A 15267-nucleotide genomic window follows, 5' to 3' on the forward strand; every position below is an offset into this window, starting at 1 on the left:
AGAGATCCACCAGCCTGTGTTTACTTAGTGTTGGAATTTAAGGTGTGTGCAAGGGATTAAAACTCACTGGCTTTTTGGAACCATTGTGGGGCTACCCTGCATTGTAACCCATGAAATTCTCAGAAAGAAGTAAATACTGGGACACATATAGGTATGTTTTATTTGCATTGTTTTTATTTTATTTTATTTTGTTTTGTTTTGTTTCTCCAGACATGGTTTTTTTCTGTTTAACAGTTTTTCCTATACTGGAACTCTCCTTGTAAACCAGACTGGTCTGTAACTCACTAAGATTCATGTGCCTCTGCAACCCAAGTGCTGGCATTAAAGGCCTTAGCCAACACATCAGGCCAGTAGTAGGTTTATTATACTCATGAAAACAAATATATTCATAGGAATATTTCTTCTGACCAACATTGCTTTATTTTATTAAAATCCAGATTATCATCAAATGTAATGAGTATCAGTGCAGAGAAATCAGGCTTTTGTTTGGTTGTTATTTTGGTTTTTGTTTTTCAAGACATACTGTCTTTGTGTCACAGTCCCAGGTGTCCAGGAAATCCCTCTGCAGACCAGCTACAGTTCCAATCACTTATATAAGCCTGCCTCTGCCTCTAGGCATGAGACACCAAAGCCAGGCCATTTCATTAATTTTCTTTTTACTCAACATTAAAACATTGTGCTTTTTGGATAATCCATTTGATACATTTGGAATTCTTTCCCTTTCATATGACATTTTTTTTCTCTCTTGGCAGCTTTTCAGCTTGAGGCTTCATCATTCAAATTTTTTGGATGTGGATTTGGAAGACTTTAGACTTCAGAAATTTTAGTCACTGAGCTTCAAGTGTCTTGCATGTGATGGAATTTGGATTCTGTCTTTTCTGTTGTGATTAAGATTATTTTAACATAAGACCTCAATGTTATGGATAAAATCTCAATGTATAAATTTCAGGGGACACAATTGAATCTACAAATTAGAACATTTGGAGAAATTCACTCTTTATAGCACATGTCTTTAATCCCAACATTAAGAAATCAGAGTCCAGTTTATGTTACTGTTAGGTCCACATGGACTATCTATCAGTTCTAGAACTTCCAGGGCTACATTGGCACGGGGGTGTGTGTATCTAAAAACAGAAGAGCAACACCATCAAAACAACAAACAAAAACAGGCAAAGAAAAAGGATGCTTGATGTAGGGAGGCATCTCTGACACCCTAGCACTGGAAATAAGGAAGTTATAGAATTGTAGTTCCAGGACCTTCTCAATTAATTAGTAAGTTTGTGAACAGACTAGGCTAAAAGGCACCTATTCTAAGATACACTGTCTATATCACCAAAACAACAATATTTGAGAATATTAGTTCTAATGTTGAAATAAGACTCTAAAATTCATATTCAACACAGATACACCAATAAGAACGTTCTTGATGAATAAGGCTGCTACAATGCAAATTTTGAAAACTGAAATATTTAATATAGATGTAATTAAATCAGATTTTATTTCAGTATGTATGTTTACATAATTCTCAATCATTGACAGAAATGGCAATGTGGTAAAATTTTTGAAACATCGCTTGTATACATTTCTAAATGCATTGTGCAAATCATATCAAGCCTTGGTGTCTTTTTACTAAGACAACAACTTTGTGATAGCAGCCATATCTCGGGTGCAATAAGGAAAAAATCCTTGGAACAATGAAAGGCCTTATTTGAAGTGGAAAGATCCTATTTTCCAGTCTGGACCAATATTATGTTTCCTCTCTCAATATACTAATCAGTTGAAGATAATGTTGTAGACAGACATTATAGAAATATAACTTTACATTTTCCTTGGCAACGGAGATGCAAAACTTATAAATATATATTTAGTAGTTACTTTAGGGAACATAAACTCTGAGTACCAAGGGAAGAGCATTAGAAATGAGAGGTAGACAAAAAGCTAACCCATAGTCGAGTGATCCCATGCAATTGTTTGCAGGGCAGATTCACTGATAATTGTCTTCTGACTCTGCTTACAGTTTCCTGTGTACATGCAGGGACAGAATGCCCTCATTTTTCAGAATATATCCTTAGAAGAAGTCAACAACCTTCTGAAAGAATAGCAGTCAGCAACATCATCAACACAAGAGAATGCAAGAACACTTCCAGATCCCCCAGAACTTTTATTGAGAACAGGTGAGCATCAGTTATCAAAGTGGGGTGGTGTTGGGTGGGGACCCTGTCTTGGGCTCAGTATCGTACACTGTTTTATTTCCACAGGACATGAAGACATTGAAGTTGGCTACAACAAAACCTTAAGTCTTAGTAAATATATAGTGGTGGGAGGAGTCCTGAAAATGATATAGACTCCATTTTTATTATCCCAAAAGACAATGTTTCTGAGCCTCAGTAAAGGGGTATTTCTGATTCAATATATCCGGATTACAGAAAATCAAATGAAGTCACCTACAGGTACCATGAAGAGTCTCAAAGGGCTTCTTCTTCTGTGGGTGACCTTTTGGAGGAGGTATAATCAGAAAATATCTCCAGGGTAGAACAGACTGAAGACTGCCTGATCCTTGAGGTGAACTCTACATATGAGGGAACCAAGAAAGAATCCACAGAGAGTCTATGACATACAAATGTGAGGAATTACCCAGAACCTTAAAATATCCCTGTAGGCTTTTAGCACACCAGAGAAGACACAGAATGAGAAGTCATTTTTCTATATCTGGTGTCAAAATGGCTTCTGTAATCCCTCAGACCTGAAAGTACATTCTTTCATACACAAGCAAAATATGCCTTTCACATGTCATATATATGGAAGGTCTTTCAGACATAAAATAATCAGCTAGCTCATGAAATATTTCTCACAGGATAGAAGCCTTACACCTGCTCCCTGTTTAATCAAAGCGTCCATCAGTCATGCACATACCGTGGGCAGAGGAGGAATTTCCATAAATCAGAATGAACAGTCTACCTTCTGGGATGGGTGGGCTACAGGCTTAGTGTCCTTTCTGCACATGAAGAAACATGTCGCCTCTTAACAGCAAGCAGCCATTGTATATTTGACATGTCTCTTCAGGATTTCTCCATCTGTTGTCACATTCCATTGTCATGTGCCTGTAAAGCAGATGTGCAAGTTTCTAATGCAAAAAATATTATGTCTGGTGTATATGAAATAAATAAATGGAAATGCTATGAAGAGGCCTCTTTAGGAGGAGGGAGTATGAGAATGAGAAGGGAAGAAAAGTACAATGCAGAGGTCATGCGGGAGCAGAAAGGTGAAGTCAGGTGTAGATTAGAAGAAAGGATATGTGATAGGTAGGGTTTTAGTTGGGGGTATTAGGGGAGGATGAGAGGGAGAAGGGAAATGGGATTCTCATGTAATTCAAATAAATGTAAATCTTGTTTGTAATTCAAATAAAATTCAAAATATTGAACAAAAAAGAAAAGGCCTCTTTAGTAATATTTTTCATTTCCTGTATCTGTCTGAGTGATTTTCTGAATTTTTGGGTTTTGCCTTAGATTCATATATCCAGTAAGCAACACAGGAATTTAATTGTCACTTCTTGAGTTTTACCTTGAAAAATTGGCTTTATATACCAATCTGTCAGAACCCACAGATTCTAAACATTCTCTAGTCTCCAGCTTCATTCTTTGAAGGTGTTACTTACATTGACTTGCTATTCCCAGTGACTTTTGCTAACATGCTGTGGTTTCAAACCCATGTCTTAGGCTTGTATTTAAGGGCATTGCCTTCTCAGTCATGTCCCATCCTACAGGTGCTTACTGCTTAAAGTTCACTAATGTGCTTCAGATGAGTAGACAGGAATCTGCCTTAGAAAATAAACGCTGCAGTTTCTAAAAGTAATTCTGAAGAGCCACCTCATCAGTTCCATTATATTCCCATCACAATCATTATAGTAGTAGTCAAAGGACGCCTAGAAATTTAGGGAATCTTGGTAGCTATATAAATGCTGTTCCCAGGAAATGAGAAGTTGATGGCAATGGGAAAAATTTTTCATGGATAAACTCCAGAAACTATGATAAATAAATAAAAAGGGAATAATATCTATATTATGAAACAGGATTGTGTTCTTTTGGCTGAGTGATTTGTCGGGATCTGTATATGACTTGGTGATTTCCTTGTGGAGACTGAGCAGTGTTCAAGTATCCTGTACAATTTTTGTGGATGAATCATGATATTCCTCATTGTACCTGGTGCGTGGTGAAGAATTAGAGCAAGACACGATGAGGCTTCAATTTATTTTTCCTAATGTATATGTTATATATAGAAACTGTATTATTTTACACATCAATCCTATTTCTCTCTCCCTTTCATACTCACAAGCTCTTCATTGACACCCCTGTCCCACCCCTCATCCACAACCCAGGATTGTGAGGCCTTCCATGGAAGATCATCAAAGAGTATGATATTATTTGGGGGATAGCATAATCTGAGAGAGTGGACATCCATGAGGAATGGGATCCCAAAGTCCATTTATCTACTAGGGCTAGATACTGTTAAGAATTCCACTAACTTCCAGCCAACTAAATTGACTATCAGCAGAAGTCCCAATTTTTAAATTGAAGATTTTTTATTGGCACACTTGGGTGATCCCTTCCCCAGAATCTGGCTTTCTTATCCCTTTTCCTATGGCCTGTTCTCCAGTTTTCTTTTTCCTATTGAGATTATATTTTGTAGATTCAGGCTCTCCAGATTTGAACATTAAACATTCCTAGATTGTGGCTGAGGGGATATTTTGCTCTTTTTAAACTTTAGAGATTCTAGCCTTTATGTGATTACAGAATTCGGTATTAGAACCACAATATTCCTAATGCTTCCAAATAAGGTCCTATCCTAATATTGATCAAGACCTGCATATGAGTGTGAGAGGGCAGAATAAAGCTGGTAACAGTGAGATTCCCTGGGGGCATCTTCCAGTACTACAATGACTGCTCCTGGGACAGCAGATTCAGAATTTCATTCATTTTCTGATACCCAGTTGGTTTAAGGCCAGTCTTGTCTACATGAGTGCTTTTCTAAAGACAACACAATTATCAAAACGAACAAAGTATAATTAAAGGTTTAGTTTATGATGTACATTTTGGCCACCTATTTAATCGTACATTTAATGCAATGGTTCTCTACCTGTTGTGGTCAACACAGCTGGCCTGGGAGGGTACTTGACCTGACACAATAGTCATAGATAAGATATCTTGTATATAAGGTAATTACAATGTTATAATTTAAAATTTATCAAAATAAGAATTATGATGGTTCATCAAAAATAATTTTATATTTGGGTGTCAGCACAACATGAAAAATTGTATCAATTGGATGCAGCCTTAATAAGGTAGAGAATCATTGTTCAAAGGTTGAATCAGAAGGAACCAACTATAATGATGGGTAAAACTCATACCCAAATCCTGTGGAATGTAACCAAATGTAATATATGTCAAGACAACATGTGGAGAGATTTTGCCTATCTCAGAAATAGCTTTTCAGGACTGAAAAATGAACTCATTTTATTCTGTCCATATTTTTCTTACATAAGTGCTTATAATCGTAAGAAGTTTGAAGGGAAACACATGTAAAATTTCTGGGCAGATCACTGCAGATCTCTTTTGAAACATAGCTTCTCAGGAAAACCAAGGAGTTCAGCAAACTGAAATGCTGAAGGAAGGCTTTGTCCTTCTTTCTATAAAAAAAAGTTAATTGTCAGAGACATGAAGTATCAAATATGTATTAAGATTCCATCAAATGAATTCTGGTCCTGCTGCTCCAACATCTGGTAGATAGGTAATTCCCATGGGCTCTTCTAGCACACCTTACCCACTTTGCATCCCGTGACCTTCTATCACTAGATCCTTCCTGCCACTGAATCCCCCAGAAGGTCTTGGAGGCAGTACAAAGCAGCCAGCTTCATGGGCCAGCATTGTGGTCTTCCCCTCCACACAATGGGAGAGAGGGGGTGGGAAGGATAGAGCCTAGAACCCATAAACAGCAGGATAGGAAGAGTTGCCTCCTAAACCCACTAGAAGAAGAGACGGGAAGACAAAATATAAGAACACATCCAACAACAGAAAGACTTATGTGATACAACGAGATTCTAGGGATTCTATACCAGCAATCCCTGAACATCCCAACAAAGATGAAACAGAAGAAACTCATAGAAATAATAGAGGCCCTGAAAGAAGATATGAGAAAATCCCATAAAGAAATGGGAGAAAAATCAACCCAAAAAATGCAGAAAATCAACAATACTCTTAAAGAAAACCCAAGAAAAAAACAGTCAAACTGATGAAAGAAAAATTCAAACATTTTAAGAAAACTGATATAGAGAAAATAATGAAAACGCAAATTGAGGAAAAGCTAGAAATAGAAAATCTGAGTAAATGATCAGCAACTACAGATGCAAGCATAAACAACAAAATACAAGTGATGGAAGACAGAGAGAGAACATGCTAATTAACAAAATCAGAAATGAAAAGGTGGACAGAACAAAAGAAACTGGGAAAATCCAGAGAATCATCTGGTCATACTTTGAAAGTTTGTACTCCACAAAATTGGAAAGTTTAAAGTATAAAGATGATTTTTGGGATAAATATCCATTACCAAAATTAAATCAGGAAGAGATAAACAATTTAAATTGTTGTATAAGCACGAACAAAATAAGAGCAGTCATCCAAAGTCTTCCAACCAAAAAAAAGCCAATGACCAGATGGTTTCTGCTCAGAGTTCTACAAGAATTTCAAAGAAGAGCTTATACCAATACACTGCAAATTGTTTCACACAATGTGAATAGAAGGATCATTGCCAAACTCTTTTTACAAGGCTACAATTACCTAGGTAACCAAGACACACAAAGACAAACTAAGAAACAGAACTACATGTCAATCTCCCTCATGAATTTTGATGCAAAAATAGTTAATAAAACACTGGCAAATTGCATCCAAAGACACATCAGAAAAAACAGCAAACATGATTAACAAGGATTCATCCCAATGATGCAGAGATTGTTCAATATAAGAATATCCTGATTGTTTACCCAGCTTTTCTAATCCCAACTGTACCTCAGTTTGTGTTTTCTTCATTAACTCTATTTCAGCATCCAGATCATGATTTGTTACCTTCATTGGTTTGATTGCTTTTTCATGGCTTTCTTCAAGAGATATGTTGATTTCATTCATATGTTGTTTTTTTCTTTGATTTTTAAGGTTCTCTTGCATATCCTCTTTGAGGCCCTCTGTCTTTATCAGGAAGTTGTTTTTACGGTCATTCTCTTCTGCTTCATCTGCATTGGGATGCTCAGGTCTTGTTGTTGCAGAGTCCCTAGACTTTGTTTATCTCATAGGTGTTTCTGTTTTTGAATGTGGTTTTATATTGTCTTCTTCCCATTCATTCTTCCAGTGTCTTTTCTTCTCCTCTTGATTAAGAGACCAAGGTTGCCTTCGGGTGGTAGCAAGTAGGTCTAATATTCCGATGGCTCTCCTCTTCCCTTGTATGGAGGTTGAACTATCTGCTGGGCTTTGGCAGTCTCTGGCTTGTGATGGGATCTGCTGGGATGGCATCCCTTGTGCTCAGTCCCTGGTGAGCAGCACACCAGAGGAGGGCCCAAAACAGGTCCACTCTCACCTAGACCTGTGGGCAGAGAAGGAGACTAGGATGCAAGCTTTCTCTGGTTGGACTGGACCTGCTAGGTTAGGATAGCCTGTGCTAAGTCACCAGGATTCAGCTGGTTCCCAGAAAGGCAATGGAAGGCAGTTGGAACCAGGCCCAGTCCTAGCTTGCTTGTTTACATTTTCTATTCCATATTAGTTTTTTGTTTTTTCCTTTTTTTTTTGTTTTTCAAGACAGAGTTTCTCTATGGCTTTGGAGGATGTCTTCGAACTAGCTCATGTAGAACATGCTGGTCTAGAACTCACAGAGATACACCTGCCTCTGCCTCCCAAGTGCAGGGATTAAAGGCGTGCACCACCACTGCCCATCTCAGAACAGGTTTTCACTTTGTTGTTTTTATAAAACAGGATTTCTGACAACCCAGTAGGTAAACAAACTCAGAAAATTATTGTTAATGACTCTGCACTCTAATCTTATGGCTTCTACTCCTCAATTTTGGGGTTATAGGGCTATGTCACTAGTTCAAGTATCTGTTTTGTTTTTCTTTTTTTTTTTTGCTTAGTGTTGTTTAAGACACTTTTTGTTTCTGTAGGATAAGCTACAGGAAATCCTATGTAGTCTAGGCTGTTCTCAAGCTCACAAAGACCCATCCACATAAGTTTACTTAGTATTCTGAAGAAAGATCTGAACAGGGAATAAAGTTTTGTGCTGAGATTAAAGGCCACTGACTTTCTCTAAGAATTGTAATTGTTAGGTTGAATGTGTCCCTTGACATTCTCAGGAAAGCAGTGAATAGTGACACTCATTGATGTTTATTATTCTCATGCAAACAATCATTTTCAGATATATACCTCCATTTATTTAATTTATTAAAATATACAGTATAAAAACAGGAATGAATACGAGTGCAGATAAATCATGCAATATTTACATTGTCATTTTTACACATTTTGGCTAATCCATTTGCACAATTTACAGGTCTTTCCTACTATGTGAAATTTTTATTCTCCCAGGAGTACAGCATCTTGACATTTCAGCAGACAAAATAATTAGTGTTGTTGTTTTGGAAGACTAGACTTCATAAATTGTTGACACTGTTCTTTGTATGTTGGGATTAAGTATATTTTGATAGAAGACAACAGAAATTGGGGAAGAAAAGTAAACACATAAATCAGGTGTCACAAGTTGAACCTAATTATTAGGATGTTGGGAGAAGGTCACTTAGAGGGCACAAGTATTTCATCCCAGATCTTCAATGCCTAGGGCAAGTGTTACTGTGTTTGAGGTCTAGCTGGTCTCAATAGAATTTCCAGTACAGACTGGGATAAACAGCGAAACAAAATCTTAAAACACCGAATGGCAACAACAACAAAAATACAAAACAGACAGAAAAACTAAAAGGATTCCAGACAGCTGTGGGAGCCAACACTGAGTAGTTTGAAATGATAGAATTGGAGTGCAAAATCATTGTCATCCAACTGATTAAATTTTGAACAGACTAGGCTACAAGATACATATTTGAAAAAAAAAAAGCTGTCTTTCTATGGTATCATCAAGATTTACATAAAGATGCAGAGTTGGGGCTGGGGTAGGATTCCATCTGCAATTCAAGCAGAGGGGAAAGGGGCTTTTCCATCCCTAGTTAGCATGTTAGTTTATTGTTTTCCCCCTAGTTTGTCTCAATCTATTAACATACACAAGGCCAACCTTGTTTTTCCCTGGCAATTAAGTTGTCTGGCCCTGGAGACCCTCCTGCTCTACTTAGTGATTAATAGGAATCAAGTCCTGACTGCCACTCCCAGGTACAGTAGGTGTGGTCTAATCTCATTCTCAAATCATTAGCATCATTGATTGACTCTCAAGCCAGGCAGTATAAAAGGAAGTGAACTTGCAGAGAACCTCAATTGGAGCAGAGCATAGCAGAGACTTGGAGACTCATCCGTTCTTATTGCTTCCTAGAATTACCTTGAAATTCATCTTAGAAAGAGGTAAGTTTGGAGAATAGTAACATTCCCATTCTTGGTGGCTTCATAAGTGTGTTTTTTTGTCATTGTTTGTGAGTTGTGGGAAAAGCTGCCCAAAATTACTATGAGATCCCAAAGATATCGTGTGGTCATTGGGTAACCATTCTTTTTTGTTTTTTCTTTTGTTATTTTATTTTTCACTTGTTTGATTTTGGATGTTGGAAACAGGGTTTTTCTGTGGAAGAGCTCTGGCTGTCCTGGAACTAGGTCTGTAGAAGAGTAGACCAGTCTGTCTAGAGATAAACATACCTCTGCCTTCTGAGAGCTCAGATGAAAGTCCTGACACACAGCTCCACATTCTGATAAAGGATATAACCTTTAAAAACCTGAATGATAGGAATGTGCTGTCTTCCTATATGCACATGTCTTTGCTATCCTAAGAATCTAAGCTTGGTGGTCACTCCATTTTACTTTTTTTTGATATTTTGAGATCCAATTTCTATGTATTTGTTTAGAGCCTATCCCGGAACTTGCTCTGTAGGTCAGTCTGTCTTGTATCTCACAGAGCTCAACCTGGCTCTGCCTCTGGAGTGCTGGGATTCAAGGTATGTGCCACCAATTCCTGGACATCGGACATTCACTTTTAATGATTTTCTTATGAAAGTGCACTGTGGCCCTTTGGAATGGGAGACAAGGGGAAATCTTAAAATTTGAGATGCAGGCCGGGTGTTGGTGGGTCATGACTTTAATTCCAGAACTCGGGAGGCAGGATCAGGCAGATCTCTCTGAGTTTGAAGGCAGCCTGATCTCCAGAGCGAGTGCCAGGATAGGCTCCAAAGCTACACAGAGAAACCCTGTCTCGAAAAACCAAAATAAAATGAAGTCCAGAAACAAAAATTTCACAATTTACAAGGGGAGAACAGATACTCTTGACATACTTCACACCATGGTGTTTCTTATTTCAGGCCTTCCATTCCTCAATCCTGGATTTTTCACCCTGATGAATCATGTATTGTTGCCCTGACATTAGCATATTTCTTGTGTCTAGAGCATATTGTGTAGGACTATGATGAAATATTTTGTGTATGGAAATGATAGAACTCTGGTTGTTTGACTGTATTAGGTTTCCATAATATCATAAGAACACCAAGAAGGAATTCACGGCACAGAAGAAAGGCAGGAAAAGGAAGGCCTGAGGATCAGGAGGATAGGCCCGGCCAGAAAAGAAACCAACAACAAGTGAGCTTTGCAGCATACTCTTTGAGCATCTAACCTAACTGCCCAGCTAGTTAGCCCCAGAGGCCCCTGTTAGCTCAGGTTAGCAGCATCAGTGGTGGCAGCCCCGGGAGAAGGCCTGGTGTCTGTCTCCTTCGATTATCAGGATTTCAAGATGGCTACACAATCAGCGCCGAATGTTGTGGTAAAATGCACCACCAAGATGTCTCTAAATGATCACTTCACTAATATGCTGAAGAACAAACAGCCGATGCCAGTGAATATTCGGGCTTCCATGCAGCAGCAGCAGCAGCTAGACAGTGCTAGAAACAGAAGATTTACCCTGCAGATGGAGAATAGGCCCTCTGTCCAGGCAGTAATAAAACTTAAGCAGAGCTAAAAGCAACACCTCGGTAAGAGTAACATCCAGGCACGTTTAGACCAACCCATAAGTACACTGGCCAGCGGAGAGATTGGAGGAAAAGGCCTACCCATAATCCAAAGAGGCTACATGGGGCACTGTCACCAGGACCCCGCTTAGGGGTAGGAAGTTGCTCCAAAGTCAAAACCTGCTCCAAGGTAGAAGAGCCTTAGCTACGGGAATGGGCTTAAGAAGGGTGGTGTTCGAGGTCAGGGAGATCCTGGGAGAGGGGGCCTAGGGCATGGAGCTATGGGTCATGGCGGAATCGGTGGTAGATGTCCGGCTATGATAAGTCCGGGAAGAGGGGGCTTTGGAGGCAGAGGCCGAAGTCGTGGCAGAAGGAGCAGTGCCCTCACTCACCCTGTACTGACCAAGGAACAGCTGGACAACCAATTGGATGCCTAAATGTCGAAAACTAAAGGACACCTGGATGCTGAGTTGGATGCCTACATGGCACAGACAGATCTTGAAACCAATGATTGAAGCCTGCCTACCAACCTGTTAGACTCTTGTAAAAGTCACCATATCTATTAAAAGAAAAAATAATCTTGAGAAAACAGGAGAAGAAACCTAATTGATGCTGGAAGGACTTAACATAATAGGCTGTGGACTTACCTGCCACCAGTTGGCACATTTAGTCTGTTCTGTCTACTTTTTGATACTGTGTTAAAAGAAACCCTATTTTCATTTAATTTGCTTGAGTTTGTTTCATTGTTTATCCAGTCACCCAGAATTCTGTTTGAACAGCAATGCATTGGCCTTGTGAGTGAACATTTTTCTAGCCTCTGCCTCACCTGTCATATACTCTGACATATTAATATTTCCTTTGTTCATCTTTATGATCCCAAGAAAGATCCCCAGAAGAAGCCTGTGTTGTCAATAATGTGTGGTACTGGGATAAGGTTCTGCATCTTCTTTAAAGACTTCTTGTTAATAACTGAAACTAAAGGTGTGTCTGGTCTGTTGATGGTGAAGGTTGTAAAATGGAAATGCTGGTGATGGGGAACATACTGTGTGTGTTCATCTTATTGACTTTTAAAAAAAATACTGTTTGGCCAGTGAGACAGGAAGTTAGACAGTCAAAGAGGATTCTGGGAAATGTAGTAGAGAAGTGCTGATCCAGGCAGGAAGTGACATAGCAAGAAGACTCATACTTAAACAAAAGAGAAACAGGAAGGGCCCCTCTTGTCCGTTCTGCTCCTGCTGCAGCAGCAAAATGTGATCCACCAGCAAGGAGGGACGCCAATAAGGCATCCTATAAGATAAGTCTCATAAAGTATATAGATTTAAAGAAAATTCAGACTGAGCTAACAGGTGAGAATCCTACTTTTTGGCCAAGCAGCATTCTACCTAATACAAGTTTCTGTGTATTCATTTGGGCCTAATTTGGGCTGGCGGCTGGCCAAAAGCTCACACGTGGCAGTGGTGCTCAGGTGGCTTTTGGAGGTAAGATTTATCATAACATGCTAGTATTGCTACTGGTCCAGGAATGGCTTATACATGGTAGTGAGTTTGATTTGGTCAAAGTTGGTGCTGCCTACATTGATATTATATAAGTGGTTGCTGACATGCTGAGTTAGATACGTACAATTCCAACCCTAAAATAAGACTTTGTTAAACTTTCCTTTTGGTTTTGTGTCATGTCCATGAGGCTTGTGCTCATCCAGTAGAGAAAAAGCCATTTGGTGTGGCCCATGTGGCAGAAGAAACAAGGATGGGAGACTGTATATAAACTAACTGGTGGGAAGGGGTCATATGCTGCTCGTGCTGAAATGCAGTTACCTGTGTGTGTCTGAACCAATATTTGTCTGGTCCACATAACTGGCTTTATTTGACCCTCCTGAAGGTTTAAGTTCAACCATATTTTGTCAGCTGTTCAGTTTCAGTGGAATCTTGTATTTTTGGTCATTATAACAAATTGCTCTCTCAAATTAAAAAAAAAGTGAGAGATTCCCTTGAACTAATGGTATAAGAGACTGCTTCCTGTGTATAATACCAGCAGCAGAGACATTGCGATCTAAAATCAATGAATTGGACATCCTGAAACTGAGAAGTTTCAGTAAGGCAAAGGACACAGTAAGACATAATAACAGCCCAAAGAATGTAAAAAAAAAGTGTTCACATTGAAACAAAAGGACATATGCTCAAATATGTTCATAGCAGCATTGTTTGTAAAAGCCATAAACTGGAAGCAACCTTGATGCCTCTCAGCTGAAGAATGAATAGAGAAAATGTGGTGAATTTACAGAATGCAGAAAAAAAAGCAATGGAATCTTGAAATTCCCAGGTAAATGGATGGAAGTAAATGAAACCATCCCAAGTGAGGTAACCCAGTCACAAAAAGACAAACATTGTATTTACTCACTCATATGAATTTTAGACATAGAGCAAAGAATATGCCAACTGCAAACTTCATCACCAAAGGAATTAGGAAACAAGAAGGACTCTATGAGAAGAATGCATGGACCTCGGAGAAGGATTAGGGGTGGGCACCCATGAGCTAGTTTGAAGGATGAGGATAGGGGAGAAGGATCTGGGAACATGAGAGGGGGGAAGAGGCAGGGAGAGGAGGAAAGGGTGGAGCAGAAAGATTGAGTCGGGGGGGGAATAGAGGAGAGCAGGATGAGAGATGCCATAATAGAGGAAAGCCTTATAAGTTCTAGGAGTGATCTGGCACTTGGGAGATTTCCAGAGATCTACCTGAGGACACTAACTAAAAATCTAGGCAATGGTGGAGAGGCTACCCTAAATGCCCTTCCCCTATAATGAGACTGATCACTGCCATATATGCCATGATAGAGCCCTCATCCTCTAACTGATGGAGGCAGAGGCAGCCACCCACAGCTAAACACTGAACTGAACTATTGGACCATTTGCAGATTGGGAGGAGTGAATATGAAATAGGACAGGACCAGGCTTTGGAAACCCACAGAAGCAGCTGACCTGAACAAGGGGGATCACATGGACATCCGACTGATTTCTGGGAGGCCAGCAAGTGACTGATGCAGACACCTGAATGTGGAAATCAATGCGGAGGCCTTGGCACTCTATGTGGCCCCTGGTAGTGGATCAGTATTTACCCATGGCATAAGAATGGAATTTGGTAGCCTATCCCAAATGGAGGGATGCTCTCTCAGCCTGGACACATGGGGAGGGCCAAGGCCCTGCCCAGGATGATATGACAGACTTTGAGGAACCCCCAGAGAGGGACTTACCCTCCCTGGGGCGCAGAGGAGGAATGAGGAGTGTGGCTAGTGGGTGATGGAGTGAAGGGGAAGAGGAAGGAGAAGAGATTGACGTGTAAAGCAGGATTGTTTATAATTTGAACTAATAAAAAATAATCTTTTGGGAAAAAATCTAATTTATCCAGAGTCACTCAAAGGTAATCCTTGATACCTTCCCACCTTAAAATGGAACTTTGTTTTTGTTCTTTTTTTCAGATAAGAATTCCCTGTATAACTGTCTAGGTTGTCTTAGAACTCACTGTGTAGAGAAAGCTACCCTAGAACTCACTGAGATCTGCCTATCTCTGCTTTAATCCCAAATGCTGCAATTAAAGGAGTGTAACACACTGTCCCACCTTAAAATGGAACATATTCTCATTTCTTTTAATTTTCCATTAATTTCTTCCTTCCTTCTTACATGTTTTCAATGTAATTTTGATAAAAAGGACATTTCCACCACAAACCATGGAGCTATTTGTGATTTATGGCTGCATGAAGAGATCAAATGGCCCTGTAATGAGACAGAGGGAAGGAGGCAACCCCATGGTGACTGAAGTACAAAAATAATCAGAGGCTGACAGGAGATCATCTCTTGTGGCAGAAAAAGTGGCATGTATTTTCTTTGGGGAAACATGATGTCTGATAAAAATAATGCAAATAATACAATTTGGATAGGAATTAAAACTGTGTGGCCAAAAGGAACAAGGTGATTTATTTTCTCTCTTCCTTTTCCTTTGTTAACATTTTTATTGCAGATTAGCTTTAAGTTTGCTTTTGTTTTTAAAAATGCTTTCTGACAGCCCAGTCTTCACTCAATCTCACCAAGTTAATGACCCAG

The 15267-nt window shown here is 39.3% G+C and overlaps 1 protein-coding gene and 1 pseudogene across 1 annotated transcript in view; one reads left to right on the forward strand and one right to left on the reverse strand.

The window, feature by feature from the left end:
- The window catches only part of LOC118239324 (zinc finger protein 2 homolog), a 198993-nt gene that overhangs the window by 138295 nt on the left and 45431 nt on the right, over window positions 1-15267 (reverse strand). The gene's annotated exons all lie outside the window — the stretch shown is intronic.
- LOC100753888 lies at window positions 10960-11688 on the forward strand (annotated as a pseudogene).

Source organism: Cricetulus griseus, chromosome 9 (assembly GCF_003668045.3).
Source record: "Cricetulus griseus strain 17A/GY chromosome 9, alternate assembly CriGri-PICRH-1.0, whole genome shotgun sequence".
In the NCBI taxonomy this organism is placed as follows: Eukaryota; Metazoa; Chordata; class Mammalia; order Rodentia; family Cricetidae; genus Cricetulus; species Cricetulus griseus.